The sequence below is a fragment of the Triticum dicoccoides genome, chromosome 3A, assembly GCF_002162155.2.
Source record: "Triticum dicoccoides isolate Atlit2015 ecotype Zavitan chromosome 3A, WEW_v2.0, whole genome shotgun sequence".
NCBI lineage: Eukaryota > Viridiplantae > Streptophyta > Magnoliopsida > Poales > Poaceae > Triticum > Triticum dicoccoides.
This window is the reverse complement of record NC_041384.1, coordinates 397,297,821-397,319,439: the sequence shown is the minus strand read 5'-3', so window position 1 is coordinate 397,319,439 and position 21,619 is coordinate 397,297,821.

Genomic DNA, 21,619 nt, shown 5'->3' with positions numbered 1-21,619 from the left:
TAAGAGTCGTCGCGGCAGGCTCTACATCGACGATGCAGGCTGGGGCCCCGAGGCCGGGTCAGTTGAGTACGGGTACCGGGTCCCCTTTGGTAGCATTCATGTTTTCATTGGGAAGATCGGTGAACCGGGCCCTGAGCCAGACATCTGCATCGACCTCGTCGAGACGGCTCAGCGTGCGCAATCCGCCCGGGTTAAACTGGCCATGAAGCGTTCCTTCGTGGGAGTCATCCATGGAGGAAGTCATGAGGACGGATCGAGATTTCGTGGGGCGACTGTCATTTGTTCCGGTGACGAATCTTCGACCGGAGAAACTGAATCTCTTTATTAGCTACAAGATGGCCGGATTGGGAGCTGTTCCGATGGCGACATTATTCCAGACCCCTCTGATCTGCCCAACCGGGTTGGAGTATTCATGGCCGGAACACAAGCAACGCTTCATTCTTCGACAGCTGCGGCAACGATTTTCGGTTCAGCAGCAGCAACGGCCGCCGGGGCAGGAGACCCTGTGCGCCCGCCGGCTCAGGTTCTATCGGAGCTGTTTGATGCGTTGGCTGTGCTTATGGCGGAAGTTAATCCGCCAGATCAGGACGTTCACAATACGAAGATTGCAAAGGTAAAGTAACAGATCACCCAGGCCAAGGCGGATCTGGCGGCTGAGGACACCAGGATGGCCGCAGAGCGGGCTGCTTTAGAAGCACATGCCTACAGGCTTATGTTAGACTAGAGCGCATCACATGAAGTCATGAGGAGGAGGCACCGGTCCCGCTTACCTCCGGTTTTCAAGGCCAGAGACCTTTTCAACACTCCAGGGCCAAGAGCCGGCAATCCGCTGGAGGGGAACCGGGCAGAAGCCCCTGGGACCGGTGCACCGGTTCAGCCTCATCAAAACACCGTTGTGCCTCAGGCTGCTTTAACACCCCCGGGTCACTACTCCAGCCCAATGGACAATCTTGTTGCCGCTGCTGCACGGCTGGAGGCCATTCCAATTGAAGGTGACTCGCCACAGGCAATAGAGACACGGCGGGTCAAGGAACTTCTGAGGACCGCTTTGGCCCAACAGGAAGCATACTCGTACAGCCGCGACCGAATCCACTCGACCCCTCGTCCAAGCCGGAGCTATAGCAGACATATGGATGAACCGGTAGTGTCGAGTAATGAACGACGTGGGGCACCCCGGGACAACAACCCGACGGGTGGTGCTGATGACGCTCAGGAAGTGGTGAACCAGGCCCGAGCGCGTAGGGAGGCCGAGTTAGCCGCACAGCATCAGGCTCGGCAGCTCACGCCGGTTCGTCCAACCATTTCGATCGAACCTGGTGTTACTTCTAGTTCTTTGGGGGTGCCTTGGCTCGTCCCCGCTTTACGCAACGTGCGCTTGCCCAAGGATTTCAAAGGCCCACGCAAGGTACCAAATTATACGGCGAATCAACCACCAGAGAGATGGGTAGAGAGCTATGAAATGGCCATGGAGATGCTTGATGTGGATGACACGGAGTGTGAGAAATACTTCACCATGATGCTTGAAGGAACGGCCCGTACTTGGTTAAAAAGCTTGCCCGCTAATTCTATTAGTTCATGGGCCTAATTATGAGCCCGATTTATCAACAATTTCAAGGATACCTGTAAACAGCCTATGTCGATAGTGGACTTAGCTTCATGCGTCCAGGAGGAAGGAGAGTCAACGACTCATTGGGTGCGCCGGGTTTCACAAGTGTTGCACTCCTCAGACCACATCAACGCTGACACCGCAGTATTAACCCTAGAAGGCAACTGCCGGTTTGGGCCCCTGAAGTTGAAATTGGGACGGATGAAGCGTCATTGCACCGACATGGGGACCCTCATGGCCGCTTTGGTAAAATATGCTGATTCTGATAGTACCAAGGATCCCGAATCTGATGATGACAAGACAGGGAAGGGGAAGAAGAACAGCAGCGCCAAAGGTCAGCAGCATCACTGGGTAGGCAATGGCGGAGGAGGCAAGCGTAAAGCGGATGGCAACATGGATTTTGTGGCTAATACCAACATACAGGACAATGGCCAGCGGCGCAAGGGTAGGCCGAAAAATCGTAGTGGAGCGCCCAACCCCAACCCAAACCGCCTGAACTATCTGCTAAGCCAGCCCTGTCCAAGACATGGGACGAAGGAGGAGCCAGCAAACCACCTTTGGAAGGATTGCTTTATTATGCAGGAGTTCAAAAATTCTAATAATTTCCGGTATGATCACGGATCTGGCAGTGGCTCGCGGTCCGGGCCGGGTTACGATGGAGGAAGTTCCGGTTCAGGATTTAATGGTAATCCGGGCGGACATAATGGTCAAAATAGTCAGAACAACCAGGGTGGTTACAACCAATAGCAGCAACAGTCAGGTTACCAAAGCAACCCAAAGCAGTTGAGTAATGGGCAGTACCATGTCTTTACCACTAGCTTGGACAAGCGAGACCGGAAGGTTCAGAGGCGGGCGGTCAACTCTGTTGAATCGGCCACACCCCATTATCTACGTTGGTCTGAACAGCCAATCATATGGAGCAGAGAGGATCACCCACTCCAGGTCGATAATCCGGGTCAGTTGGCTCTGGTGGTGGCGCCTCGGGTGGGAGGTTATAAGTTCACCAAGGTGCTCATGGATGGAAGGAGCAGCATTAACATCCTATACTATGAGACCTTCCGTCGTATGGGACTTACAGATAAGAATCTCAAACCATCCAATACAGTATTCCACGGTGTAGTGCCTGGTAGATCAGCATATCCCGTTGGTAAGGTAGCTCTTGAAGTGGCCTTTGGGGATGATCATGATTCCAGGTCGGAGACATTAACGTTTGAAGTGGTGAAAATCCAAAGTCCATATCATGCCCTGTTTGGGCGTCCGGCATACGCCAAGTTTATGGCTCGGCCCTGTTATGTGTATTTGCAGCTCAAGATGCCGGGTCACAAGGGGACAATAACGGTTCACGGAAGCCGCAAAATCGCTTTGGAATGCGAGGAAGGAGATGCGGCTTATGCAGAGTCAGTTTGTGCCACCGAGGAGTTGAAGTACTATAAGGACAATGTTGATCCGGCGGACATGACTCCATTGAAGAAGCCAACTACGGAGCATGATCCGGCCCTGAAGTTCAAATCGGCAGCAGAAACTAAGCTTGTTAACTTCGTACCTGGCGATTCGTCCAAGCAGTTCAGCATTAGTGCCAACTTGGATCCGAAATAGGAAAGCGCGCTCATCGAGTTCATCCGTGAGAATCGGGACATTTTTGCATGGAAGCCCTCTGACATGCCAGGTGTACCGACGCAACTCGCTGAGCACACACTTAATGTGGATCCTAAATACAAACCGGTGAAACAGTTCCTCCGCCGGTTCAACAAAGAAAGACGCAAGGCGATTGGAGAAGAGGTAGCCAGGCTCTTAGCAGCTGGTTTTATTGTTGAAGTTTTTCACCCTGAGTGGCTTGCCAATCTGGTGCTAGTCCTTAAGAAAAACGGCACCTGGCGTATGTGTGTGGATTACAGAGATCTTAATAAAGCTTTTCCAGCAGATCCTTTTGCCCTCCCCCGTATTGATCAAATCATTGATGCTACGGCGGGTTGTGAGCGTTTAAGTTTTTTGGATGCATATTCTGGCTATCATCAGATCAAAATGGCAGTTAAAGACCAGGAGAAGACGGCATTCATAACTCCCTTTGGAGCCTTCTGCTATGTGTCTATGCCCTTTGGGCTCAAAAGTGCCCAGGCAACTTATCAACGGTGTGTGCAAAATTGTCTTCACAAGCAGATTGGCCGTAATGTACATGCTTACATGGATGATATCGTGGTTAAATCCAGGGAGAAAGAGACTCTAGTTGATGATTTGAAGGAAACCTTTGATAACCTAAGGACGTACAAGATGATGCTTAATCCGGACAAGTGTGTCTTTGGTGTACCGGCGGGCAAGTTATTGGGTTTTCTGGTGTCCAACAGGGGAATTGAGGCTAATCCGGAGAAGATCACAGCCATCACCTCCCTGGCTAAACCGAAGTGTATCAATGATGTTCAACGCCTGGCAGGCCTGATTGCCGCGTTAAGCCGGTTTATCAGCCGCCTTGGTGAGAAGGCGATCCCTTTGTATCAGATGTTGAAGAAGACGGATCAGTTCGTCTGGAGATCTGCTGCTGATGAGGCGTTTGAGGACTTAAAACGGCAATTGGCCAATCCGCCTGTGCTCGCCGCTCCCATTGACAAGGAGCCGTTACTGCTATATGTTGCTGCTAATGCTCGTGCGGTCAGCGTGGTTGTTGTGGTGGAACGAAAGGAGGCAGGTAAGGAGCATCCGGTTCAACGTCCGGTCTATTATATCAGCGAGGTACTCATTGAGTCCAAGCAAATGTATCCGCATTGGCAGAAGCTGGTGTACGGAGTTTTTATGGAAAGCCGGAAGCTTAAGCAATACTTCCAAGGGCACCCAATTACGATGGTCAGTTCTGCTCCTTTGGGAGATATCATTCAGAACTGGGAAGCAACTGGCCGGATTGCAAAGTGGGCTATAGAGCTGGGGCCGTACGGTTTGAAATATGTGCCTCGGACAGCGATTAAGTCTCAAGCACTTGTTGATTTCATCAATGATTTGACGGAAATGCAAGCACCGGAAGAAAAGCCGGATCATACGTATTGGACCATCCATTTTGACGGATCCAGGCAGTTGGAAGGCTCGGGGGCTGGAGTCGTATTAACTTCCCCACGAGGTGATAAGTTTTGTTATGTTCTCCGTTTAATGTTCCCTTGTACTAACAATGCAGCTGAGTATGAAGCCTTGCTCCATGGTCTTCGGATGGCTAAGGAGATGAGTCTAAGTCGAGTTAAGTGCTTCGGTGATTCGGATTTTGTGGCTCAGCAAGTGTCTGGCACTTGGGACTCCAAGGACCCACTCATGGCAGCATATCATCGTGAGGTGGATATTGTTGCAGGTTATTTCAGAGGCTATCAGGTGGACCACGTGGACCAGCGGAAAAATGAAGCGGCGGACGCTTTAAGCCGGTTGGGCTCTCAGCGCAAACCGGTCCCACCCAATGTTTTTCTGGATGTGCTGCACAACCCGTCGGTGAAGATCCCTGTTGAAGAGGATTTGGCCATTCCTGATCCGGAGGCTCAATTGGTGGCAGTTCTTCATGTTATTCCGGATTGGACGCTTCCTTATCTGGCGTACAAGAACCGGGGCGAGTTGCCAGAAGATGAGATTCTGGCCCGGCAGATAATCCAGCGATCCAAGTCCATGGCTGTCATCAACGGTGAGTTGCATCATTGCAGTGTATCAGGAGCTTTTCAATGTTGCGTGTCTCCTGAAGAAGGCCGTGAAATTTTGCGGGAGATCCACGAAGGAGATTGTGGTCACCACGCCAGTTCAAAATCTCTGGTGGCTAAAGCGTTTCGCCATGGTTTCTATTGGTTAACTGCTCATGCTGATGCGAAGGATCTGGTCAGACGATGTGATGGTTGCCAAAGGTTTTGAAGACGTGCTCATGTACCGGCTCAAGAATTGAGGATGATTCCAATTACTTGGCCGTTTGCGACTTGGGGGCTAGATATGGTTGGGACTTTCAAAAGGTCCAAAGATAAGAAGACCCACCTCCCGGTGGCGGTGGACAAGTTTACAAAGTGGGTGGAGGCAGAACCTGTTAGCAAGTGTGATGCGGCCACGGCGGTTTAGTTCATCAAAAAGGTGATTTTCCGGTTTGGCTTTCCGCACAGTATTATCACAGATAATGGTACCAATTTATCCAAAGGTGCTATGAAGGAGTTCTGCGAACGGGAGCACATCCGGCTCGACATTTCATCAATGGCACATCCACAGTCCAATGGTCAAGCAGAAAGAGCTAATCAAGAGATCTTGAGAGGCATCAAGCCCCGGCTCATGGTTCCTTTGCAGAGAACGCCGGGTTGTTGGGTAGAAGAATTACCATCTGTGTTATGGAGCATCAATACAACACCCAACAGATCAACATGATACACACCGTTCTTCATGGTTTATGGAGCGGAGGCGGTTCTCCACAGCGATATCCGTCATGACTCACCTCATGTCACGGCTTATGTTGAAGCGGACAACGAGACAGCACGACAAGATGCTTTGGACCGGTTGGATGAAGAGCGTGACATCGCAGCCGCCCGGTCGGCGATTTTCCAGCAGGATCTTCATCGTTATCACAGTCGCCGAGTCAGAACCAGAGCCTTCCAGGAAGGAGATTTGGTGCTTCGGCTTATCCAAGATCATACTGATATGCATAAGCTATCCCCACCTTGGGAGGGGCCTTTCATGGTCAGTAAGAATCTGCACAAAGGGTCGTACTATCTGATCGATATTCGAGAGCATAAGGACTCACGTACATCAGAGGAGGAGACTAGCAGGCCGTGGAATATAGCTCATCTTTGGCCTTACTATACCTGAGCCATTGGCTATACTTATGTACATACAATGTATATAGTATGATTAAGTAAAATAAACCGGAACCTCAGCTAAATCGGGGTATCTGTTCTTTTACATCATATGAGGTTACACGGAGTTGCTCTAGAGCGGCCTCCGGTTTACCCCTTGAATTCGCTTTGCTAAAAGCATCGTGTTATATCACTTGGAGGATTGGTCGTGTCCAAACCAATACCATGCCTCTTGATAGGCGAAAGCCACCAGATCACTTGGGGACTTGGTCATGTCTGAACCAGTCATGCCTCTTGATCAGCCTAAGGCCACAGAATCACTTGGGGGCTTGGTCGAACCCGAACCATGACCACGCCATTTGGTCGGCATAAAATGCCACAAGAATCACTTGGGGACCTGGCTAACTAGAACCATAGTTACACCTAACGGGAGCTTGGTCATGTTTGGCCATGGTTACGCCATTTGATCAGCTTAAATAAGTGTTTTTTGGCAAACGTTTTTTCGTTGCTTTTGCTTCATACTTTTCTTTGAAGGGTTTTTTTTTTGCTTTTTATTGTGTTTCTTAAACCGACAATTTTTTTTTCAATTGACGGAACACAGTTCACGTCAATCCGGAGGCTATTTGACCGGTTTAATCCGCGTTGTTAACATCCTCTTATGGAGTAACACGGTATTTATCGTAACCCGGCACGGTTTACATGGTAAACCAACGTCATATATATATACAGGAGCTGTTATCTCCTCCAACAGTATGGGTTTGCAAAACTCCGCTTCAAGATTGGCCAAGCCAACTTCACGCTCAATGACGGCAGGTATTATGTATCTCAAAATTTGGTCATACTTAAAATTTTGTTTTGATTTCATATATGCAGACATTATATTCCGCCTGACGGTACAACCACGGTGGCACTTGACGAATTTTTCATTTCAGAAAGTGTTTTGGAAAGTTCATTGCCACAGAGAGAACAAATTATGCACGAAGGCATATCAACATCAAAGGTATCAGCTAGCCTATTACAAGGCAACATGGTGCCCATAATAATATAATTGTTTTTGGCGAAGAAGAGGCAGTTTTAAACCGGCGTCTGGTTCAAGCTTGGTCACCAGCCTGGCCTGATGGTCGTGGGTCGTCCTGCGCCGCTTCAGCCTCCGTATCCCTACCCAGTGGCTGCAAATCCATAGTTGTCCAGTCGATTCCCATTAATGCTTGAAAAACAGCTTCATCGTGGATCAGCAAGGACGGGTCAATATCGGGAGTGTAAGTATGCTTACGGATTGGAGGAATCAGATTTTCCGATTCATGGATTGGCGCAGCTATTCGCTTGTTCTGACTGTCATATTGCGCTTGATAACGAGACAAGTCTGCTTCCTCAGCCAACTAACAAGCTAGTGGACACACCTCCCGGTTTATCGCTCACAGATCCTTTTAACCGAATTCTGATCCGTCTTCCTTCAAGCTGGGATAGCCCTGAGCCGCTTTAACAGGATCAAAATCCGGCACCCAGGCTTTTGCCCAGATTAAAGCATTGATTGCGCCGGTTTAAGCAGCAGATTTCTTTAGCTCTTCAATCCGGGCAGGAAGCACCGACAATTTCATCAGAGTATCTTGAATCAAAGTAGGCGCCGGTTTGTTATGAGAGGCGGTACAGATGATCCGCTGGGCACCAGTATACAATTGTTCAACCAATGTATAGGCGGCTTTTAGCTTCTTCCGTACATCTGACCCCAAGTGACCAATGCGTGTCCCTGAAATACCATGAAGGGTTAATAAGCCGGCGACTTTGTCAGAAGGCAGAGCCAATTCAGTAGGAAAACTGGCTTACCAAAGATAGCAGCAGTCATGGCATGCACGTGCCGCTTTATGCTGGTTAGTTCATCTGCCACTGGTTTTAGTGCAGCCTCAGCATCCTCTGCTCGTTTGATCAAAGCGGATTTCTCAGTGGCCCAGTCAACCCGTTTCTTTTTGAAGTTTTCCTTAAGTTGTTCCATGGCGCTTAAAGCACTGGCCAATTCCTCTTTTGCTTTGGAGGTTTCAGCTTGTTGGGTTTTCAGGGCTTCTTGAAGATCGATGACTTGGTTCTCTTTCGTCTCAGCTCCGCCTGCATGCATATAGATATATGCCTCAGCAAACTGGTAGAAGGATTCAAGTACCAACCACATAACAAGTTATGTGCTTAGTACTTGGGGGCTAATGCATATTTGATCTAAAGCGGCCCCCGATTTACCCCTTCATCTTTCGATTGTTTACAAAGTCCCAAGATCAATACAAGTATTCAACTTGGCACTTGGGGGCTAATGGCTATTTGGTCATATATATTCTGATACGGCAGTTTCAATTACTTAAAGTGCCGGTTTAACTACGCTAAAGTTGAACCGGCCCTTGGGGGCTACATCAGCAAATTTCAAAGCAACAAGATTTATATTATTTAAGTCCCGGTTTGAAAGAATATTCCAAACCGGCCCGTGGGGGCTAGGAGAGTCAGGAATGGAAGCATACAAGCAAGAAGGAGCATATGGAAATTATCTCATATTTGTCTTTCATCATGTTAACCAGACCGGCTTCATAGTCACGGCTGGTATACAGCCGGTTCAGATAGCCGGAATGGATATCTTGGGCGTTCAGAGCAGCGTAAGTCGTCAGATCAGCGTTCCACTTGCCCTTACCAAAGGCAGCAAGTTCTTCCTTGGCAGAATGTTTGGATAAAGCGACAGGATTGTTTGGCTTAGTATGGCCAGTACCAGTAATGACAACCTCATCATCTTTGGTACCGCCGGTTTGCACTGGAGCTGTTGGCTTGTCAGTAGGCTTTGCTGGACCGGTGGAGCTTTCAATCCGGATGGAATCTGTAGGCTGATGGGTAGGATCTGAGGTGTCAGTGGGTCTCTCTTCTGCAATAAGATCATCATCTTGTTGCGGTGGATCATTGGGAATATCCTCAGGAATAGCCACTTCAGCGTTGGGTGTCTTGTCCGCTTCAAGAACGACATCCTCTTCGGCTGCTTTGTCTAGGCGGGCCTTCTTGCTTGGCCTAGGTTTGGCCCTGAGAAGGATAACAAAATCAAATACAGAATATGTTCTAAGGCAATGTACTGTAAACATTGCAATAAGTATAGCTTACCCAAACACCATTTTGAGCGGTGGGAGCTGAGTAGCCGATGACTCGCCAGAAGATGAGTGGGAAGTAACCTGATTATTGGAGTCAGATGCAGTAAGAGGTTGACGAAAGCAGCCCGCTTTAGGACAAGCACTGACAAGCAAATTAGAGACCTCGGAATGGCGTTTCCGAACCGGACTGTTCGGTAAACCGGCGGAGGTAACTACCTGGCCGCTGTGCCGGGTGGTGCGGCGAGCTTCATGTTGTTGGGTCTTCATAAGAAGTTTAGGATCCAAATAAGCAAGAGGATGAGAAAATTTAACTTTCCGGTTTGCCTGACGGATTTTTTGTGAAGGCAAGGTTTCTGAATCGGAAGAGAGAATAATTACCTCGGCAACATCCGCGTGGCTGGCTTCGACGTCATCCTGACAAATATCATCATCAATAAGACACATGAGAAATAAACCAAGTGAGTCAAGCTCTACCTCAAAATCCGGATTATCAACCTCAACGTTAGGAGCCGGATTAGAAGAGGCGGTGGTTCTTTTCCTATGGGCAGTCTTCTTCACAGCTTTAGTCTTTTGCCGGGCTGCTCTTTCCGGTTTGTCTGGTTTTTCTGGCTTCTCCTGCGGCAGTTTTTTGCTCCAAAACGGATCATCGCCCTGATTATGCAGACACTGATATTAAAAACAATGACCAGACATATCAATAACAGATTCGGTAAAGGGAAAAGTCAAAGTCTTACAGCTGGCGGTTTGTTGGTGGCACAGAAGGGAAGCAGGCCGGTTCTGGCGTAGATGTGTTCCGGTTCATTCAGTATCTTACGCACAGCCTCTGTGATTTCTTCACCAGAGAGCCGGAGTCTTGAGTGTCACAGTGGGTCATCAACACGATCAGTATACTAGCACATCAAACCGAAGCGCAGACTAAGAGGCAGTATGCTCCATGATATCCAACAGCGAGCAAGATCAACCCCTGTTAAACCGTTGGCCATAAAAGCTCTGAGCTTTGATAACTGAGGAGCATATTTACTTCTCTCCTGTGCAGTTAATCTTTGTGGAGAAGGGTGTGTGTTGCTGAGCCGCTCCGGTCGAAAGCCAGGCAAGGGATTCTCACCAGCAGGGGAGGTGTCCTTGCAGTAGAACCATGTCTGATTCCATTCTTTGGGGTGGCTATGCAGTTTTGCGTGAGGGTATGTGACCTCTTTCCTTTTCTGAATCGCCACACCACCCAACTCCGTATTGGAGCCGTCCGTAAATTCAGTATGACGGTTTAGATGGAATAGGTCTCTGAACAGTTCCACTGTGGGCTCCTCTTGAAAGAACGCTTCACAGAGCACTTGGAAGTGACACATATTTGTAATAGAGTTGGGGCCAGTATCTTGTGGATGGAGCTGGAAATCGGCTAAGACATCCCGGCAAAATTTAGAACCGGGCGGCTTAAAGCCCCGGGCTAAGTGATCTACGAAAACAACAACCTCTCCTTCTCGAGGTGAGGGAGGGCATTCTTTGCCAGGAGCCCTCCAATGGATTGTATCCTTACTGCCTAAAGCACCAATCAGGACTAAATCGTCCAGTTCAGCCTCTGTGACGCGAGAAGGAACCCAATTGCACTCATACACTTGCTTGGCCATGACGGAATCTACAAGGTAAAAGATCCCGGTTCAAAAATGCATTGATTAAAATGCACTGGTATGTACAATGTTAAACCGGAAACATCCCTATCTAAACCGGAGTTTCATGAAGCAACCTACATCTGGCGGTTCAACAAGGGGACTAATGGCATATACCGGTTTGGAAAATTTTCTATAAGGTTAAACCGCCTGACCTAAACATTGAAGCAATTAAGATTGCGGATGGTTAATTATGCAGAAATAGGTTTCACAAGATCTTATTACGGCATTGGATCTGAAGCAAGTTCAGAAAATAAGAAAAATAGTCAAAGATCAAAGCAGAACAGTATTGAATCAATGAGCAGAAGTATATGTGAGATCTATGGTTTTGGGCAGGAAACTAGCGGCGGATACTGAAAGTTACCGCTACACAAAGCAAGGGTTTACATGTGCATCCAGGAGCTAATACATGAGTATGAACAAGTGATGAACACCGCAAGAACACGAAGCCCTAGATCAGATCTATATTGAGAAGAACAGAAGACCTACCAGAGCTGAGGAAAACATGGAAGGTCGCCGCGGCTTTCTGGCGCGTTCAAGTTGATGCAGCGGCCAAGGGTGATGCAGAAGACGACGGCGGCGGCGGAGCTCTGAGACTGGCGACGCGAGGAAGACGAAGAGGAACGACACGAAGGGAAGAAAAGAAATGACCCTTCGGGCCTATTTATAAGGCAGAGGACATGTGTCAGGTGCGGGAATCAAGGGACCGCAGATTTTGGAAGTAGGGCGATCACCTCGGTCATTGCGAATCTATTAGACAAGAAGATATCATGGATGTTTTCTTTATGACATATGATGTCACACCGGTTTACAGCAAACAGAGAAGATGACGTCACGGCGGTTCAACAACTACAAGAAGATGTTGAAGACGAAGATTTTTGCTAAGGATTGACATGTTCAAATCAATCTGGGGCCTAATGTTGGGGATATTACTACTGGGCATAAACCGGCCTACCTAGGTCGGTTTAACTCCATCAGTAGTTCAAAGGTGTTAAAGCCCAAAGAGGCAAATAAAGGCCCAGGGCCCGTAGTAGGTTTACAACCTGTAGCCGTACATCAGCTTTGTGCACATACTTGTAATATGAGTTAGGAACTAGGAGAGACCAACCCGGATACGAGTATGAACCGGTGTTGGGACTCTCTGAACCGGCAGGCGTCACCCATGTATATAAGGGGATGACCCAGCGGCGGTTCAAGGACGACAGACAACGACTCGAGACATAGGCGAAGCTTATTCGCTCCCTAGTCATCGAAACACCCATCAATTCCATCATAACTAGAAGTAGGCTTTTACCTTCATTGAAGGGGCCGAACTAGTATAAACTCTCTTGCGTCCTTGTGTCTGCTTTAACCCCTTCAAGCTAACCCGTAGCGATGGCTCCACGACTAAGTCCTTTTTCTAGGACATCTGCCGTGACAAAACCACGACATTGGTGGTTTTATTTTGTAGAAATAGATGAACTCTCATGAGTCACTTATATTATTTTGATAGTCTCTAAATAGCATGGTAGTTTTCTTTGGTTATGTATTTAGTCCTAATATGATGGGCATCCAAGAGGGATATAATAAAAACTTTCATATAAGTGCATTGAATACTATGAGAAGTTTGATACTTGATGATTTTTTTAAGATATGGAGATGGTGATATTAGAGTCATGCTAGTTGAGTAGTAGTGAATTTGAGAAATTTTTTTGTTAAAGTTTGTGATTCACGTAGCATGCATGTATGGTGAACCGTTATGTGATGGAGTCGGAGCATGATTTAATTATTGATTGTCTTCCTTATGAGTGGCGGTCGGGGACGAGCGATGGTCTTTTCCTACCAATCTATACCCCTAGGAGCATGCGCGTAGTACTTTGTTTCGATAACTAATAGATTTTTTCAATAAGTATGTGAGTTCTTTATGACTAATGTTGAGTCCATGGATTATACGCACTCTCACCCATCCATCATTGATAGCCTCTCTAGTACCGCGCAACTTTCGCCGGTACCATAAACCCACCATATAACTTCCTCAAAACAGCCACCATACCTACCTATTATGGCATTTCCATAGCCATTCCGAGATATACTGCCATGCAACTTTCCACCACTCCATTTATTATGACACGCTTCATCATTGTCATATTGCTTTGCATGATCATGTAGTTGACATTGTATTTGTGGCAAAGCCACTGTTCATAATTCTTCCATACATGTCACTCTTGATTCATTGCACATCCCGGTACACCACCGGAGGCATTCATATAGAGTCATATTTTGTTCTAAGTATCGAGTTGTAATTCTTGAGTTGTAAGTAAATAAAAGTGTGATGATCATCATTATTAGGGCATTGTCCTAGTGAGGAAAGGATGATGGAGACTATGATTCCCCCACAAGTCAGGATGAGACTCCGGACTAAATAAAAAAAGGCCATAAAAAAGGAGAAAAGGCCTAAATAAAAAAATGAGAGAAAAAGAGAGAAGGGACAATGCTACTATCCTTTTACCACACTTGTGCTTCAAAGTAGCACCATGATCTTCATTATAGATAGTCTCTTATGTTGTCACTTTCTTATACTAGTGGGAATCTTTCATTATATAACTTGGCTTATATTCCAATGATGGGCTTCCTCAAAATGCCCTAGGTCTTCGTGAGCAAGCGACTTGGATGCACACCCACTTAGTTTCTTTTTGAGCTTCCATACACTTATAGCTCTAGTGCATCCGTTGCATGGCAATCTCTACTCACTCACATTGATGTCTATTAATGGGCATCTCCATAGCCCATTGATACGCCTAGTTGATGTGAGATATCTTCTCTTTTTTTGTCTTCTCCACAACCACCATTCTATTCCACATATAGTGTTATGTCCATGGCTCACGCTCATGTATTGCATGAACATTTAAAAAGTTTGAGAACATCAGAAGTATGAAACAATTGCTTGGATTGTCATCGGGGTTGTGCATGATTTAAATACTTTGTGTGGTGAAGATAGAGCATAGCCAGACTATATGATTTTCTAGGGATAGCTTTCTTTGGCCATGTTATTTTGAGAAGACATGATTGCTTTGTTAGTATGCTTGAAGTATTATTATTTTTATGTCAATATTAAACTTTTGTCTTGAATCTTATGGATCTGAATATTCTTGCCACAAGAAAGAAAATTACATTGATAAATATGTTAGGTAGCATTCCACATCAAAAATTCTGTTTTTATCATTTACCTACTCGAGGACGTGCAGGAATTAAGCTTGGGGATGCTGATACGTCTCCAACGTATCAATAATTTTTTATTGTTACATGCTATTATATTATCTGTTTTGGATGTTTTATGGGATTTGTTATACACTTTTATATTATTTTTGGGACTAACTTATTAACCCAGAGCCCAGTGCCAGTTTCTATTTTTTTCCTTGTTTTAGAGTATCGCAGAAAAGGAAAATCAAACGAAGTCCAATTGACCTGAAAATTCAAGATACTTATTTTTGGACCAGAAGAAGCCCACGGAGTATCGGAGATGGACCAGTAGAGTCCCGGGCTGCCCACGAGGGTGGGGAGCACGCCCCCTGCCTCGTGGACAGCCCGGAGATCCACCGACGTACTTCTTCCTCCTATATATATCCATATACCCTAAAAACTTCGGGGAGCACAATAGATCGGGAGTTCCGCCGCCAGAAGCCTCCGTAGCCACCAAAAACCAATCTAGACCCGTTCCGGCACCCTGCTAAAGGGGGGAATTCCTCTCCGGTGGCCATCTTCATCATCCCGATGCTCTCCATGACGAGGAGGGAGTAGTTCTCCCTCGGGGCTGAGGGTATGTACCAGTAGCTATGTGTTTGATCTCTCTCTCTCTCTCGTGTTCTTGAGGTGATACGATCTTGATGTATCGCGAGCTTTGCTACTATAGTTGGATCTTATGATGTTTTCTCCCCCCTCTACTCTCTTGTAATGGATTGAATTTTTTCCCTTTGAAGTTATCTTATCGGATTGAGTCTTTAAGGATTTGAGAACACTTGATGTATGTATTGCGTGGGATACCCGTGGTGACAATGGGGTATTCTATTGATCCACTTGATGTATGTTTTGGTGATCAACTTGCGGGTTCCGCCCATGAACCTATATATAGGGGTTGGCATACGTTTTCGTCTTGACTCTCCGGTAGAAACTTTGGGGCACTCTTTGAAGTTCTTTGTGTTGGTTGAATAGATGAATCTGAGATTTTGTGATGCATATCGTATAATCATACCCACGGATACTTGAGGTAACATTGGAGTATCTAGGTGACATTAGGGTTTTGGTTGATTTGTGTCTTAAGGTGTTATTCTAGTAAGAACTCTATGATAGATTGAACGGAAAGAATAGCTTTGTGTTATTTTACTACGGACTCTTGAATAGATCGATCAGAAAGGATAACTTTGCGGTGGTTTCGTACCCTACCATAATCTCTTCGTTTGTTCTCTGCTATTAGTGACTTTGGAGTGACTCTTTGTTGCATGTTGAGGGATAGTTATATGATCCAATTATGTTATTATTGTTGAGGGAACTTGCACTAGTGAAAGTATGAACCCTAGGCCTTGTTTCCAAGCATTGCAATGCCGTTTACGCTCACTTTTATCATTAGTTACCTTGCTGTTTTTATACTTTCAGATTACAAAAACCTTTATCTACCATCCATATACCACTTGTATCACCATCTCTTCGCCGAACTAGTGCACCTATACAATTTACCATTCTATTGGGTGTGTTGGGGACACAAGAGACTCTTTGTTATTTGGTTGCAGGGTTGCTTGAGAGAGATCATCTTCATCCTACGCCTCCTACGGATTGATAAACCTTAGGTCATCCACTTGAGGGAAATTTGCTACTGTCCTACAAACCTCTGCACTTGGAGGCCCAACAACGTCTACAAGAAGAAGGTTGTGTAGTAGACATCATGGTCATTCGCCAAGGCATGTTCAGTGTATTGTAGGCGTAATGCGATGCCGCCATGAACTTGGCTAGTGCCCGGCGGCCGAGAATCCCATTGTAGGGTAAGGGGATCTCGGCTACATTAAAAAAACCTCAATGTCATGTAGTTTAACTCACCTCCAAACGTCACGGGCAGCGTGACCTTACCCTTCGGCTGACTCCTCCCCGGGTTGACCCCTTAAAACGTGCCCGTCTCTTCAAGGTCTCCATCAGGAATTTGCAGCCTTTTGATCACAACGGGCGAGATCAAGTTCAGACCGGCCCTGCCGTCAACTAGCATCTTCGTCACCTTGATGTTGCGTATTGTTGGCGAGACCAACAATGGCAAACACCCGACCGTAGTTGTGCCATCAAGGTGGTCCTCCGTGTCAAATGATAGGCATGCTGGACCACTTCAGCGGCTTCTGAGCATCGACCAATGGTTCCACTATTGTGATCTCATGCGCTCACTGCTTGAGCCGGCGGTGAGAGGTGTGCAGCGAGGTGCCACCGTCGACGCACATGGCCTCTGTAGCCTTCTGGAACTCATGCTCGCCGGACTTGTCGTCTTTGTCATGATCATCGTCTCCTTGCTCCTTGTCGCGGCCCCGAGCGGGCCTCTCTTGCTGGTTATCCTTTCCACGGCGACCTCCTTGGCCACCATGCTTCTTGCCAAATCCCTCGGCACCATCCCGGCCCTTCTCCTTGTCCCGCCTCTCATACTCGGCTTCTTGCTTCGCAACAAGCAGCTCGACTTGCCAGAAGTTCTGGAGGTCGTGGCCCTTGGTGCGGTGGATCTTGCAATATTGCTTGTCGGAGCTCCCTGGCTTGTCGGCAGCCGCCAAGGCCTGGCAAGCGGCGCACCCTGCAATTTCCTTGTCGGGGTCGTCTGCCTTGGCCTTCTTGGTAGTGCCGGTGTCCTCGGATCCCTCGATGGCAAGCACGGTCTTGCCCTTGCGCTTCCTGTTATGGTGTCGGCCCTTGTTCGTCAGGGTGGTTGTGCCTTCATTTGTGGAGTCGGTTTCCGTGCCGGCGTCCTCGACAGGGTACTTCCTCCCCTCTTCAGCTCGAGCGTACCTATCGGCCAGAACATAAAGTTCGGCCACATCTTTAACCTTGTTCATCGCTAGCTCTTCACGCATCTTGCGGTTGCGCACATTCTAATGAAATGGGCTGATCACGGCGGCGAGATGAACATTTGGGATGTTGTACTGCACCCGGCTAAACCTCTGTATGTACTTGCGCAGGGTTTCACCTTCCATCTGGGGGGATGATATGCAAATCGCTTGCCTGGCCATGAGCTTGGTGGCCTCCGGTGAAGGCACCAACGAACTCATGGCACAAGTCCGACCAAGAAGAAATTGAATCCGCCGGCAAGTGCATCAACAACGACATAACATTGGGTTTAAGCACCAACAAGAAGTAATTGCTAAGCACCTTGTCGTCGTGGGCTCCAGCAGCTTGCATCGCGATGGTGTAGATGCCGAGGAACTCCGACGGGTGTGTCTTGCCGTTTTACTTCTCGCCGACATCGGGCTTGAATGTGCGGTGGGAGGGCCACTGGAACTGCCGCAGCTCACGGGTAAAGGCCGAGCAACCCACCTTGTAGGGTAGGTCGCCAGAGCCTCCCGGTGTTGGGTGGTCCATAGTGGGCCCCGCCCGCCGATCTGATTGGTGGCATGCGTGGCGCCGGCGCTCGATGGTGGTTCGAGCGTCCTCACGGGCTCGCACCCGAAGAACTTGGTGCTGATCGCGGTGGGTCCGTGGGTCGAACGACGCTATGGATATATTATCACAAGCGTCATCACGGCGGACCGGCACCCGCGGCGATCGACGTGGGGGAGGAGAGTGCACCATGTCCGCAACACCTCCAATCCTTCCGCCTTTGGCACGTGGTGGCTCGACGGAGCGCCGGCCTGAGGGCCCCGCTGGTTGCGGCCTATCTTTGTTGGCAACGCCAATGAGGCTCCGGATGGTGGCTCTCCACTCATCGAGCTTTTCCGCAGCAGGAGGAAAGTCGACGAGCAACTGCGTGCACACCAAAGCTTCTGCTGGTGTGGGTGGCGGTGAAAGCTGCGTGGACCGTGACGCGCTCCGACTCCTAACCACATTAGAAGGAGCTCTATCACAGCCTAGCGGCCGCGTGCCGTTTTTGCCAGTGTCTCGGCGTGCATGCTGACCTTCTACGTCCCACGGATGATGCACGTGACTCTTCCCATGGCGGCACCCAGGGTCACCAGCGTGGTGACGCTGCTCCTCGTCTGCAACCTGGGAGGAGCGCGTCGCGGGCGCCGGTGTAGGTGCCTCAAAAGTCGACGTACCGCCCCTGGAGGGCCCTACGCCGCCTGCGGGGGGCCCGGCTCCGTCTTTGGATTTGGTGGCGTGCGGCACGTCGTCTCGCGCACGAACGATGCCGCTCGCCAGGCTTTGGATGCCAGAGCGATGCAGGTGTTCACGGGCCACGCCTCAGCTTCCGTCCATGGACGCCCCACCACTCGCTCGCGCTGGTACGGGTCGTTCGGCCCCCAACGAACCGATCGCTGTGATCATCTTCTTCTTGGGAGCCATGCTAATGAAGAACTGCTAAACTAACTGCTAGACTGGATTTTTCACAACTGCGCACCCCCTACCTGGCGCGCCAGAGATGTTGGTGGGAAACGACACCTATGGAGTCACTGGGATCCCTTCTACAGTTGGCAGGCACAGGGTTGTGCAAAGAGCAGGTCTGGCGATTAGCACGCAAATCATTTACCCAGGTTCGGGCCGCGGAGATGCGAAAAACCCTAGTCCTGCTTTGATGTATATTTGAGTGTTCTTGTGTTCTTGAACTAGTTGCGATGTCTCTCTAGTACAAAAGATCCTAATCCCTCTCCAGTACGCCTCGGGCCTCCTTTTATAGACAAAAGGGGTCGCCACAGTGGCACAGCAGGAGGTAGAAAGGTATACAGTGGCAGAGTCTATCCTCTGGCATCGTCGGACAAACACATTTAATGCGCTGCTGCTACCTCTTGAGCATTGCGTTGGTTTTCCCTTGAAGAGGAAAGGGTGATGCAGTAAAGTAGCGTAAGTATTTCCCTCAGTTTTTGAGAACCAATGTATCAATCTAGTAGGAGATCACGCTCGAGTCCCACACACCTACACAAACAAATAAGAACCTCGCAACCAACGCAATAAAGGGGTTGTTAATCCCTTCACGGTCACTTACGAGAGAGAGATCTGATAGATATGATAAGATAAGATTTTTGGTATTTTTATGATAAAGAGAAATAAAGATGCAAAGTAAAATAAACGGCAATAGAAATAACTAAGTGTTGGAAGATTAATATGATGGAAGATAGACCCGGGGGCCATAGGTTTCACTAGTGGATTCTCTCAAGAGCATAAGTATTACGGTGGGTAAACGAATTACCGTCGAGCAATTGATAGAATTGAGCATAGTTGTGAGAATATCTAGGTATGATCATGTATATAGGCATTCTGCATCTACTACTATTACTCCACACATCGACCGCTATCCAGCATGCATCTAGAGTATTAAGTTCATAAGAACAGAGTAAGGCCTTAAGCAAGATGACATGATGTAGAGGGATAAACTCATGCAATACGATATAATCCCCATCTTTTTATCCTCAATGGCAACAATACAATACGTGTCGTTTCCCTTTCTATCACCGGGACCGAGCACCGCAAGATTGAACCCAAAGCTAAGCACTTCTCCCATTGCAAGAAAGATCAATCTAGTAGGCCAAACCAAACTGATAATTTGAAGAGACTTGCAAAGATAAACCAATCATACATAAAAGAATTCAGAGGAGAATCAAATATTGTTCATAGATAAACCTGATCATAAACCCACAATTCATCAGAAATCGACAAACACACCGCAAAAGAAGATTACATCGAAAAGATCTCCAAGAAGATTGAGGAGAACTTTGTATTGATATCCAAAGAGAGAGAAGAAGCCATCTAGCTAATAACTATGGACCCGAAGGTCTGAAGTAAACTACTCACACATCACCGGAGAGGCCATGGAGTTCATGTAGAGGCCCTCCGTGATCAATGCCCCCTCCGGCGGAGCTCCGGAAAAGGCCCCAAGATGGGATATTTCGGGTACAAAAGGTTGCGGTGGTGGAATTAGGTTTTCATGGTGCTCCTGGATGTTTGGGGGGTATGTGGATATATATAGGAGGAAGAAGTAGGTCGGTGGAGCAACGAGGGGCCCACGAGGGTGGAGAGCGCGCCCATGGGCTAGGCGCGCCCCCTGCCTCGTGGCCTCCTTGATTGTTCCTTGACGCCCACTCCAAGTCTCCTAGATCACGTTCGTTGAGAAAATCATGTTCCCAAAGGTTTCATTCTGTTTGGACTCCGTTTGATATTCCTTTTCGGCGAAACTCTAAAATAGGCAAAAAAAACAACAATTTGGGCTGGGCCTCCAGCGGTTAGTAGGTTAGTCCAAAAAATGATATAGAAGTGTAAAATAAAGCCCATTAACATACAAAACAGATAATATAATAGCATGGAGCAATCAAAAATTATAGATATGTTGGAGACGTATCAAGCATCCCCAAGCTTAATTCCTGCTCGTCCTCGAGTAGGTGAATGATAAAAAAAGAATTTTTGATGTGGAATGCTTTCTAATATATTTCTCAATATAAATTTTCTTTATTGTGGCATGAATGTTCAGATCCGAAGGATTCAATATAAAAGTTTAATATTGACATAAAAATAATAATACTTCAAGCATACTAACTAAGCAATTATGTCTTCTCAAAATAACATGGCCAAAGGAAGTTATCCCTACAAAATCATATAGTCTGGCTATGCTCCATCTTCACCACACAAAATATTTAAATCATGCACAACCCCAATGACAAGCCAAGCAATTGTTTCATACTTTTGATGTTCTCAAGCTTTTTCAATGTTCACGCAATAAATGAGCGTGAGCCATGGATATAGCACTATAGGGTGGAATAGAATGGTGGTTGTGGAGAAGACAAAAAGAGAGAAGATAGTCTCACATCAACTAGGCGTATCAACGGTCTATGGAGATGCCCATCAATAGATATCGATGTGAGTGAGTAGGGATTGCCATGCAACGGATGCACTAGAGCTATAAGTATATGAAAGCTCAACAAAAGAAACTAAGTGGGTGTGCATCCAACTCGCTTGCTCATGAAGACCTAGGGCATTTTGAGGAAGCCCATCATTGGAATATACAAGCCAAGTTCTATAATGAAAATTTCCCACTAGTATATGAAAGTGATATCATAGGAGACTCTCTATCATGAAGATCATGGTGCTACTTTGAAGCACACGTGTGGAAAAAGGATAGTAGCACTGGCCCTTCTCTCTTTTTCTCTCATTTTTTTATTTGGGCCTTCTTTTTGTCATCCGGAGTCTCATCCCGACTTGTGGGGGAATCATAGTCTCCATCATCCTTTCCTCACTTGGGACAATGCTCTAATAATGATGGTCATCACTCTTTATTTACTTGCAACTCAAGAATTACAACTCAATACTTAGAACAAA